Raw genomic sequence first — 11864 nt, 5'->3', positions numbered from 1 at the left:
ATAATCCAGGGCAGGCTGTGGTGCCTTACTTCCAAAAACATTAAACACAAGGTGAGATGTCCTGAAAACAACCTAACTTATACACCAACAGTGGTAAACACACATCAGGGACTAAACTAGTCATATCACACATGCCTTTTCCTTCTTTCTGAATACACTCTACCTGTTTGCACGTGCTTTCTACAGAGTCCTGCCCAAGGGCTTTGTTCTGGGCTTTACATATCAATTGCTGTATTGATACACTTAAGCTACAAGCAAATGGCTTCAAGACTTGTGTAAAAAATAAAATAATAATAATAATAAATCCTAGCAAGCCTGCACATCCTCTAACTGTGCTCATCAAGTGTTCTTTAGGCATATTAATAGGAGCTGCTGGCCTTTGAATATTTTGGTCTAAAATACAGTTTATCATCTATTTGTTTTCTGGTGAACTTTTCAAGCAAGCTAAAACTCAGTCATTTCTCTGTTCATTCAAAAAAAAAAAAGTCATTAAAAAAATACTTGGCCAAAGATATAACAGGCCTGACCCTACAGATGTTCCTCTAATATTTTTTTCCTTTTACATTTCCTGCTGTTTCGTAAGTGGAAATTAAGCATAAACATTTTAAAAATAATGCTCCATGGTGTTTTCTTTTTGTATAATGCCAGATGTTTGGATGTTTGAAATCTAAGGTTTTTTTGGTGGTGGTGGTTGCTTGCTTGCTTATTTCTGGGATCAGTTGGTGTGTAGTTACCTATTAGAACAATTGTAGAAAAGGTAGGGAGCTGAGCAGTGAGCGCAAACTGGAGCCAGAAACTGAGGAGAACATAGGGCAGGGACTTGCCAAGTTTTCTGCTTCCCCACTGGGAAAAGCTGTACTTCCCAGGACTCTGGCATCCAGAAGGGAGTTTTTTGGCTCTTTAGAGCATATATAAAGGTGAATAATAGGGTGCTTATTTCTCCTTCCATTTCTCCTCCATCTAAACTGCAAATGAAATCAGATTGCACCTTTCTCTGAAACTGCAATACTGTATTAAAAGGGAAGAAAATGTTTGTAGAATTTAACGGAAACTTGTGCTAAATAAAACTGCAATGACTGTAAAGCCACAACCCAACAAAACAAAACTCCAGCTGCATCCTGCAGCTCTGAGCATCTTTTACCATATACATGTATATATATTTAAAAAAAAAAAAGGGGGGGGGGGGCATGTTAAGAACCCCTGAGCTCTATGGTATTGTCTCATGCATTACTTGGTTTACTTTTAACTCCAGATAAGTACCAGAGTAATTGAAAATTCATTCCTTTCCAAAATTTCATTTCTTTGCAAGCATTTGGTATCTCCTCTCAGATAAACAGATCTCTTAAGTTGATAATAGGGGAAAAGTTATCCTGCTTCACTTTCCTTTTGCATTTCACTGAACTCCATTAATAACAAATGTCAAACACTACTCATATTGGTTGCATTTGAGAGAAGAATTCAAGGAAAGCTGGTGAAAAATTGTTCATCTGATCAGATGTTTGAGAATCCCTGAAGATTGAATTATGAAGAGTTGTAGTGAAATCTGTCATCTGAGTGAGCGATAATGGAAAATCATCCATCCCTTTGAGCATGTCATGGGAAGGACCTTGGGGAGCATTGTAGAGCAAAACATAATTGATAGTCTAATCCATGTTGTTTGTTTGTTTGTTTGTTTTTCTGATGGATTCTTGTGGAATCTTTTTCATGGAAATTGACTTTGGTGTGCACGTGTCATATGCACACACTGAATCATGTTCACAGAAATTAATCTGAATTATATATTTGAATTTATATAATGGGAAATCTGAGTTCATGCTGTTCTTCTCATATTGAGCTGAGCTGATGAGAGCAGTGTTTTTGAATATTTTGTTAAGAGGCCTGTTAGTTTTACTTATCTTGTATAGAACTTCAGTTCTGTGAAGCTTAAACAAGGGCATTGCAACTGTCGGTTAATCTCCCTGCTCCCAGATATACATAACTGGATTAATGGTGTTTTAAGAAGGACCTGAAGAACCTTATAGTGCTAACTAAAATATAGGAAAAATATGCTCCTTTGATGTCAGGAAGTTCTATGTGTCACCATAAGATTTGGAAGAGAGGAAATACATGGTGTAGAAGTCTGGAGAGCAAAAAAGCTGACTCTTCAGAATAGGTCCATGGTGAAAAGGGGCAAAAACAGTGATTACAAAGAGAGCGTGTCCTGGGGATGAAGTCCAGAAGAAATTATTGTGTATTAAATAAATAAATAAATAAATAAATTTACATCATTTGGCTTTTTTTTTTTGGGGGGGGGGGGGCGAGAGGGGGGAACACAAAGTTGTGCCCTACTATGCAGCAGACAGATTACATGGGACATGTGACAGCTTGTGGTACACGAGCTATTTTCACATGGACTTTATTCTCACAGATGCTCACCGACAAAAGGATGAAAGAGGTAGTATCCCTGAAGGAATCTTTGTTAATGTCTCATCTCACAAATCATTACAAAGCAAAGCTGGCTGGATGGAAAAAGCCAGTGGATTATTTCAGTAAAAGCTGACAGAATATTAATAGCTTTCTCAGGGAGGAATCATGTGATAAAGTAGACTGTCACTGGTGACTGGAATTTGGGAACTGCAGGTATATTAGTAGGGAAACTTAGGCAAACCAGAAAGTCATTAAGAAAAATTAAGAAAATTACACTGACAGTTGGTGGATTTTATTAATTGCATTTAGTGAAGATGTTAAAAATGGAAGTGAAGGAAGCAGTAACAGCGATATCAGCAAATCTTTTGACCCACCCACAGAGCACAGAGAAGAGAAAAACAGATTAAAAGCAGTGCTGGCATAATGGCCGGATGATGAAACAGATGTTCTCACAAGTAAAAGCAGCGTTTTTTTTCAGTGTTTGGAAGACTGAAACCCAGGGAAAAGATTTGCAATGCATCCCAATGTTGATTTTAGACAGGGGTAGTAGAAATAGCACCTTCAAATTTGTTGATATGCTGGGTATTTTGTATTCATACTCAGATGATTGATTCACCTGCTACAGAGGTGAGAACTAATAGAATTCTTCTTACTTCTAATGTTGCTCTTTCATTCAGCTTGAAAAAATCTTTTTTTGATAACAGTTTACCAAGTTTATATTGGCCTTTTGAGGATTTCTGTAAACTACAAAAGATAGAGTTCTGCAGAGATCACGAGCTTTCTTCATGATTAAGATCTAGTCACAGTAGATTTAGGGGACAGAGATTCAATTTAGATATGTGGTTGATAAATTTTTATACCTTAATCTATATTGAATTAGAATTTTAAATGACACATTAGATTCTCTAGCATTTTGAAGGCAATATAATAATACTGATGTTGTGAATAGCCAGCTTGTTACCAAAAGCAAATAATGATTATTACAGATATCTATTATTAGTGGGTAGTAAATGCCGAGGAGAAAAAATCTTCCTCTCTTTATGTGAAAGTGGCTGTATAATATAAATATAAAAAAAAAATAAAAATAAAAATAAAAAAGTGTTTTTCTGCAGACCTTAGGCAAGGAACACTCACCTTGAACTGATGAGAAATAATATAGGCTTGAGTCCAAAGTGACCCCATTCATACTTTCAGCGAATTTTAGACATGAAAAGAGATCATTCGCGCAATCAGAACTCAGAATCTGTAAGGACAAAAAAAGCTATTACCACCTCAGATTGAGTTAGGTTTGGACCTGCCTTCTGTCTGAATGCTGGCCATATGCTTCATGGGCTTGGGCCCTCTCCCCCAAACTAGATATTGTAGAAAAGGTTTCATGTTATTTAAGGATAGATTTTACTGTTGTTCCTTAATTCTAACCTTCATCAGTGAGCCCCATAATCCACCTCTATTCCTAAAATATCAATTATTTAGGGATATTTTGTCTCCGGATATCATCTTTAAAGTCTAGCATAAAAAGGTATTTTTAAAAGCTATGAGACTTGAACAAATTTAGCCCCAAACCAAGGGAAAAAGAAATCTTCTTTAGTAAAATCTTCATAAACATACTTAAAACAAAGTCACTGCTGCTATAAATATATTGTCTAAGGACCAGCTGGAGAAACCTGTAGGTACAAACAGTAAAAAGGAACCAGAGAATCAGTGTTTTCTTGCTGTAATAGGTGGTGTTCTCAGACTATTAATTGCTAGGTTTAGCATTCACCAATACTTGTGTAAATGTTGTAAGGAGAGACATTTTTAAGGACTGAAAGGTGAAATTTTCTGAAGTGTGTACAGGTAGTTCCTCCTGCAGTTTAGGAGAAGCCTAGGAGTAGCTCAAAGCTGTTAGTGTGGAAACTTGGTAAGCAAACAAGGCAGACCTGTGGGGGAATAGAAGCACAGGTTGATCTTTGATAGTGAAAGGTTCAGGTTGGAAATTAGGAGAAATTTCTTCTCAGAAAGAGTAGTCAGGCATTGTAATTGGTTGCCCAGGGAGATGGTGGAGTCACTGTCCCTGATGGTGTTTAAGGAAAGGTTGGTTGTACTTAGCGATATGGTTTAGTGGATTATATTGGTGGTAGGGGGACTGTTGGACCAGATGATCTTGAAGATCTTTTCCAACCTTAATGATTCTATGGGATACAATAAGCATGAGGACTGGTGGAATGGAGGAGAGGCTTGAAGAAAAACTCAAAGGGAGTAAGTCATAATAAAATCTCAGAGTTTGTGCACATCCAAAATTACCTCATGTCATTCATCCGAAATATATGTGGAGCATGCATTTAGACTTTGGATGTCATGGATCCTACAGTACTAGCATAGCTAGTGAGATTCTTCCAAGTAAAAATATCCTCTGTGATAAGAAGGACAGAGGGCCAGTCTGAAGGCCTGTGAGAGAAGGAAAATGATCTTTGACACACTGTTTTGAACAGGTATGGGCAGAGTGAGATTTAAGAGAAACATGTTTCTAATATGAGATAAGATCCTAGATATAGAAAGAGAGATCAAAAGACCCAGTGTCTTGGAGATGTATGGAAGAAAGATACCTTTCTGGATGTAAAGACATTGGAAAAGATCTGAATTGAAGATGATATTCAGGCTGTAAGCCTGAAGGAATGAGGAGGAAGGTGAAGTCATTGGCACCAAACAGTTGGGGAAAAAAAATTAATAATAAGGGGGGGGGGGGGGGGGGGTGGAAGAGAAGAGACAGAAAAAGAAAAACTGAGTATATAGCTGGTGAGAAAAAGTTTATAAAGAAAGATCTCATGAAAACTTGACAACTCATTGTCCCACAAGGACCAGGCTTTGGAGAACTCTCTCTAGAACCCGGCCAGGGCTTCAACACTTCCTAGCAAGCTCTAAGCAATAAATGTTTCTGTTTTCTGTTACTTTGCCCTCCTAATTTCAGTATGGTTGGCCTCTGAACAAGACACTGTTCATGATGTGCATTATTTGGATTTGGAAATATTTTATCTATCTGTCCCATTGTATTTTTTTTTCAGACATGTTTAAAGTATATTTTGTAGCATAGGAAGCAAGAAATTATGAACAAAGGAACATACTATTCCAGTTGTGCGGGAGGAGGTAAGAATAGGCAGGCGATTAGGTAAATATAAATGTTTATAAAACACTCTTCAGCAATACTAGATGGCAGGACTTCTTTGAAGTCTGTGGAAACCCTGGGAATAGGAAAGCAAGACCAAATATAAAGTTCAGCTTTAAATATTTCCACTGATTTATTTTCAGTCATCATTTTTTTTTTCTTCTTTTTTTTTTTTCCTTGGTACCTTTTACTGCTTTTAATTAAGACCTCAAGGGAAGGAAGCATATTATAATTTATGGTAATGACTTTCAGTCCCTCTCTTCGTTTCCTCTCTTCTGGTGTCACAGTATCAAGAGTTATTTTACTGGGTTAAGAAGAACAGGAAAAGACCTACTAAAACTGCTGTGCCAGGTAGAAACAACAACAACAACAACAAAAAGAAACAAAATTTTTTACAGGTTGTGAAATGTCTGATGAGATAGTCAGTGGTTTCCCTATGCCTTAAGACCTTTTTAAGGTCAATGTCTATTAGAGGAACCAGAACTCTTCAAATAATCTGAAAGTGAAAGTTATGATTGGAAAACAAGGTGGAATGCCCTGCAATGTGACCCGTAGTCCTGCACTGCCACAGAGCTAGATGTGGGGGAGACAGCATGTGTCTAGATCCTACTAGATGTGTAGTGAATGTTTAGGGCACAGATGCGCACACAGACTGTGAGAACTTCTGAGTCCAATGGGAATCCTTCCAGCTGGAAAACCTCAGGGATCATGGCCTTGTTCTTGAATATTGGAGACACGGGTTCAAGGCAAGTGCAGAGGTTAGGATTGTTCCCTTGTCATAAAATGGAGATAAATGATTATGACATAAATGTCATAAAATGTCATCAATGAGGAGATCTCAGGATCTCTTTTTTAAATGAGAAATGTTGTTGAGTCTTTTCTAACAAAGGTATTGTCCAAATAGATTCAATTCAAGGGGCAAAAGGGCAGTTGGAATTGATGGAATGTTGTTTGTGAGTAGGAATGAAAACTTTATTACTTGAAAAAAGCTTTTATTTCCCTTAATACTTGTGGAGTTAAGGGTACATTTATGTAGATTTTTTTTTCTTCTTCTCACTACTGTAATGAAATTAATTATTTTAATTTCTTATGCTCTGTATTCAATAGTGGTTTTCAAACTGCAGCTCATAAACCTGGAGTGTCCATTGACTACTTCTGAGTGTGCTGTGAAAGTTAAATGAAGTACAACAGAACAATTCTTAGAATTATAGTAATTTTCTATATACTATATAAATTCTACCCCTCCTAGAATTATTTTGAGTCTGTTCATTAAAGAAATAAAAATAAAAATTAAAAGTAAAAAATGTTGAAAATTTCATCTCTCTAGTGAAAAACAAGTAAATGTCAGTTTGTGTTTGTTAGCTTTTAATTTTTCTTGCTTTACAACTTGAGCAACATACAAGAAGAGAATAATTTGTTGCTAGACAGTAAGGTACCATAATACTTCAAGGTTAAAACTTTCCAACATATAAAACAATAATCTGCATACTGTTACAGGCATTACAAACTGATGCTGCAGTCTTAGGACAAAAGCTATATCAAGAATGAGAAAAAGGATTATGCTGATTTTTCCTTTATGTAGTAAATATTAGGATTTTTTTTTTGTGGATATAGTTTTTATATTATTTTACCTCTCCTCTGACACTCTCTTAAAAACCATTTTGAGCTTTCTACACATCAAACAAGTATGTCAATAATAGAATGCCATGATTTTCATGGTGAAATAAAAAATAAATTTTGTGTTAACACTCAGAATTTTAGTTAGGATTCAGTTCTGGAAATAAACTCAAGGCATGTGCAAACAGTTACAAAGGTAAAGATTTTATCTACTAAAATATTCATTGCAGGAACTTACTTCTTTCATGTTACATTTAGGCCTGAGTTCATGGTCAGTATTATAAATACAATTTTAAAAGTCTTTGTTTGTGACTTCAAATATGTTTAATTCAGTTCTCTAATATGGCCAAGTCAGGAGATTATTCACTCTGATGATTAAGAGGAAATGTGTTTCTACATTTTTAATCCTGTATTTATCAAATTTTTAACAGTTTCCTCTGCCCAGTGCCACTTACGAAGATGTAGTCTTGCTCTGATTTGTGCCTTTTGTTATGGTGCTTTTTGTTCTCATATTCCAGAGCCATAAATTTCATTTTAATATTTAATTTAAAAACCTGCTAAGTCAACTGATTAGTAAGTAGATATGTTTGTACTAGTAAAAGTATTGAATATGCTATACAACTGATCTCCTATAATTATGTCTTCTCCTTTTATCAAACCTAAGGAGTGAAGTTGAGTTACTTACTTCATATCTGGCTATGGTGGATGAAAATTACATAGCTAAAAGCCAGTTCAGATAAAACATATTATGGTTTCTTCTTCCAAAAAAAAACTATATATATATATTTATATATATATTTATATATATTATTTTTTGTGTGTGAAGAAGAAACCATAATAAACAGTGGTATGTACCTGATGTGTTACCTTGTGTTCACCACTGTTCACAAAATAGAGCCAAATCTGAATCTTTGCCTGGTTTTAAATAAATACATGTGAACATTTGTAATATCACACAAGGCTATTTTTATAAATATTTAGTATACATCTCTCTCTTGCAACTTGCTTTGCTTCTAGCTATTGACTCCATGACCTTTGTGACTTGCACTTCTGTCATTTTCAGGCAGTAGTACTTGAGCACTCTGTAGGGAACAAAACATGAAAGCCAGGGTCTGCAGAGGCATTTCCTGTCCTCTTGCAATGTGCCCCAGTTCTGTGGCATGCACTGCTAGCTGTACTACTTGCCGAGGAAGTCTAAGGTTTGATGTTTGCTCTGTGAAGCCCTACATGTCCTTAGCAGTTGCAATCAGCCCTCTGGGAAGAACAGAGTGCCCAGGGAGAACATAACTTCATTTTATTTTATTTTATTTTATTTTATTTTATTTTATTTTATTTTATTTTATTTTATTTTATCTTATTTTATCTTATTTTTTTTTTACAGAATTTGTCTGGCAGTTTCTGACAGAGCTATTTAGTTGACTTGATGGTCTATGGTTAATGTGGGTCTCACAAAATCTTCATGAGGTGCTGGGCAGGTGCTTATTGAAAATGTGCTTGAAACTGTGCAAATTGAATTTCCATAAATATTACCAGGGCACGATCAAAGCTACATTGGCTGAAATAATTTGAGTTAGTTTAAGAGTAGAAGGTAAAATCTTTCTGGACTGGATGCTTAGAAGCAGAGGGATTTGCTAATTAGATTTAATTGTGTCAGCATGTGGTGCCTGATAAAATTCAAATCAAATGCTTTATTGGCATGATAAGCTACATAAAGCAGTGCCAAACTTAAATAAATAAATAAATAAATAAATAATAATTAAAAAAAAAGAAAGAAAGAAACAGATCCTCAGACACTCTACTTCTAGCTAGAGGTACTGCCTGCCCAGTGTTAGTCTACCTTTTGGGTAGGGACTTTTTTCTCTGTCTCCATTTATCTCTATTGTTACATCCTCATTTCACTCCAAGTAGCTTCACAGCAGACTGCTACTGCTCCTTTGTGTGCCTGTCTCAAAGAGGATGACTGTTCCTGCAAGGAACAATGTTCCTGGCTCTACGTGGTTGGAATCAGATAAAGGAAAGATCCTGGGGCTGGCAAGAGATGGTGACAGGAGAAATGTGCCTGAAGCAGGCATGCATTTGAGCTGAAGAGCAATTTATTTTATTATTTTTTTTTGGTGGTTAAAAAAATAGGTTGATCATTTAAATTGCCTCAGGCAGAGAAAATAGTTTTCATTAGAGAGGAAGCATAGAGGCTGGTGACAAGAAGATGACAGCATGGAGTGATAAAGTGAACTCTTGATGCAAAGGAAGGTATTGTGCATAATGGGTACCCCTTCCAAAATATCGGCATTGCAGGTGATTGCTGTAACATTGCTGGAGATCAGCCTGTTGCAGAAAGATGAAGTAATGTGAGGAGTCCAATCAAATTACGTGCCTGACAAAGAATATGAGTGTAGTGCTCATGACTATTCTAGTGTATTACCAAAGCAGGTGCTAAACTGTTTATGCCTGAGAAGGACAATGAATCCTCTGTTTCCCTGACATGATTTCCTGCCTAGGAAATGATGCTGGCCTCTGTGCTGTAACACACACCTATTAATTACGAGCATCTTCTTCACATAAGCTCTGTCTGTAAGTAGTCCTGAGCCAGGATACTGGGGAGCTGGGATGTACCTCTGACTGTGCTGTAAACGTAGAGCTTGGCTTTGGGCACTTCACTAGCCTGCACTTCTTCTAGCTGCACATCAGCCTCTTCTGAAAATACCCCAGGGCACAGGTGATCCTCTCTTGTTTCTAGGGAGTTTGGCACAAAGTGCGTGGACTTGGCTGGGACTTTGAAGCTCTACTATACTCAGCATATGTTATGTTATTATTTTTTGCTGGGTTTTGGTTAAGAAGTCATGGGATTTGGGACTAAGGCATATGTTTGATGTGCTTTTCTCATCCCTCTAATGACAGAATCAAGAGTTAAGTATACGCCTGTCAGAGTACATCTAGGAGAAGAGAAAGGTGCAAAAGAGACCTGGAGTTGGATGGGTCTCACATTCTGAGATCCTGTGACTTTGCCAGATATTTTGTGTTGTGGTGGCTGTATGTGTGTGTGTCCTTGTCTACCAGGGATGGGCAGCTAGGCAAAACGTTTTAGCTTCAAGCCTCTTCCAGCATGGTAACGCAGTTGTGCATCTAAGCCACTTGCTGTTTTTCAATTATAGCTTCTTTTTTTTTTTTCTCTCCTCTTTTAGAAGAAAACAAAACAAAATATCCCAGGATTTCCTGCTGGCGTGCATATTCTATAAATGAACCACCCTTTCCACTGGCCTGCTTGGTACTGGAATTACTCTCAGCAAAAATATTTAGTATTTGTGTTGGCAAGCTGTGTTAAGGAGAGATGAGAAAAGGATCATCAAGATAAGAAAAGAGGGCAAATCTGAGAAGGTAAGGAGAATATGCTGTGAGGGACAAAATGAGAAGTGAGACTGCTGATAGAAAGATCTGGAAAAAAAAATCCTTGTTAGGAAAGAGGATGAGGAAATAGAGATCTTAGAGAAAGGAGACTACTGAGAGTGAGAGAGGCTGAGAGGCTGAAGTACTTGGTAGAGAAAGGAGACAAAGGCTAAAGAATGGAAAACAAAATTGCCCATGTGTTGTGGTATGGATAAAAATGATTTTCACACTGATTTTCCAATAGCAGAAGATAGGAATTTGAAAAGCACAATGCAGGTTATTATCAGCAGAAGGGACTCCCATTCCAAGGTCTGATGCTTGTAACAGATTGCCTATAATTTTCAGAAGAGCATAAGGGATCGCTCTAGTCTCCTGTACTAATAATTACGTAGTTATGGCACAAAACATTTCTGGGCTTCTTTGCAAAACCTGCACTCTATATTGCTGTAGCTAGATAGCTATTAATGCCTGAGCTGGCTAATGGAAAGCTGCCTTACTACTGTGAGAGCAAGGTAGACACAGCCTTTCATGGAATTTATGATATGTCCACTTTATTTTTATTTTTTTTTAAGAAAATGAATGTAAACTTCTAAATAATTTAAGTGCTTTGAAAAACCTACTCTTTATCTCAGTGCTCTGAAACTATTAGTAGGAAGATGCTTATGAGGTTATATTGGGTAAAGCCTTTGGCACTGTTCACTACAGCAGTAAAAATTCAATGAGGAAGTGTTGAAATTGTGTCAGAGGAAATTGTTCCAGCAGGGAACTTGAGGCTATAAAAATAAATATATATTGCTGCCTTGTGAAACGTTAATAGACAATTTGAAAAAAAGACCTTGGGCCTTGTAGTCCAGATGTTAATATATATATACGTAAATAAATTGTGAATATCATTTGAAGTTTTCCTTGTGAAACACTCAAGGTTGGGGCAAAAAAGTTGGGATCCATTCAGTCTCACTAAGTTTAAAATGACTGGATTCAGTCTCTTTGTAGAGGGACAGAGTTCAATTTTGAAGCCCCTTGTTTCAGTTTAATAGAAATATAAAGACATTAAAACATGGAAGGGAGACCACATGAAAGTCTTACACTTAGCATCACTCAAAAGCAGTGCTAAAAGGAGCTCATGCAATTATTCTACATTACAACTTACATATTATATATATTATTTTTAAATGTATGTAATAAAACAGAGGACTCTCTATAGAGTCCGGTGGTAAATTCACTCAAACCCATTTTCCAGACCTTGAAAAAACGAGTCGTTTTTACACAACAGAGAGTTGTTCCAGGAACCAGTTATCATTTTTTTTTCTCAGTG

At 36.6% G+C, this 11864-nt stretch overlaps 1 long non-coding RNA gene across 1 annotated transcript in view; it reads right to left on the bottom strand.

Annotated features, from left to right (window-relative positions):
• Positions 1-2418: 2418 nt before the first annotated feature.
• Positions 2419-11864, bottom strand: part of LOC136790046 (uncharacterized) — a 28367-nt gene continuing 18921 nt past the window's right edge. Inside the window, exon 3 of the long non-coding RNA XR_010829218.1 lies at positions 2419-3649. This is a non-coding gene — a long non-coding RNA (uncharacterized lncRNA). The remainder of the gene's footprint in view (positions 3650-11864) is intronic.

The sequence above is a fragment of the Anser cygnoides genome, chromosome 2 (assembly GCF_040182565.1).
Source record: "Anser cygnoides isolate HZ-2024a breed goose chromosome 2, Taihu_goose_T2T_genome, whole genome shotgun sequence".
In the NCBI taxonomy this organism is placed as follows: Eukaryota; Metazoa; Chordata; class Aves; order Anseriformes; family Anatidae; genus Anser; species Anser cygnoides.
Note: the sequence above shows the minus strand (reverse complement) of the source record. Positions and strands in the feature narration are given on the sequence as shown.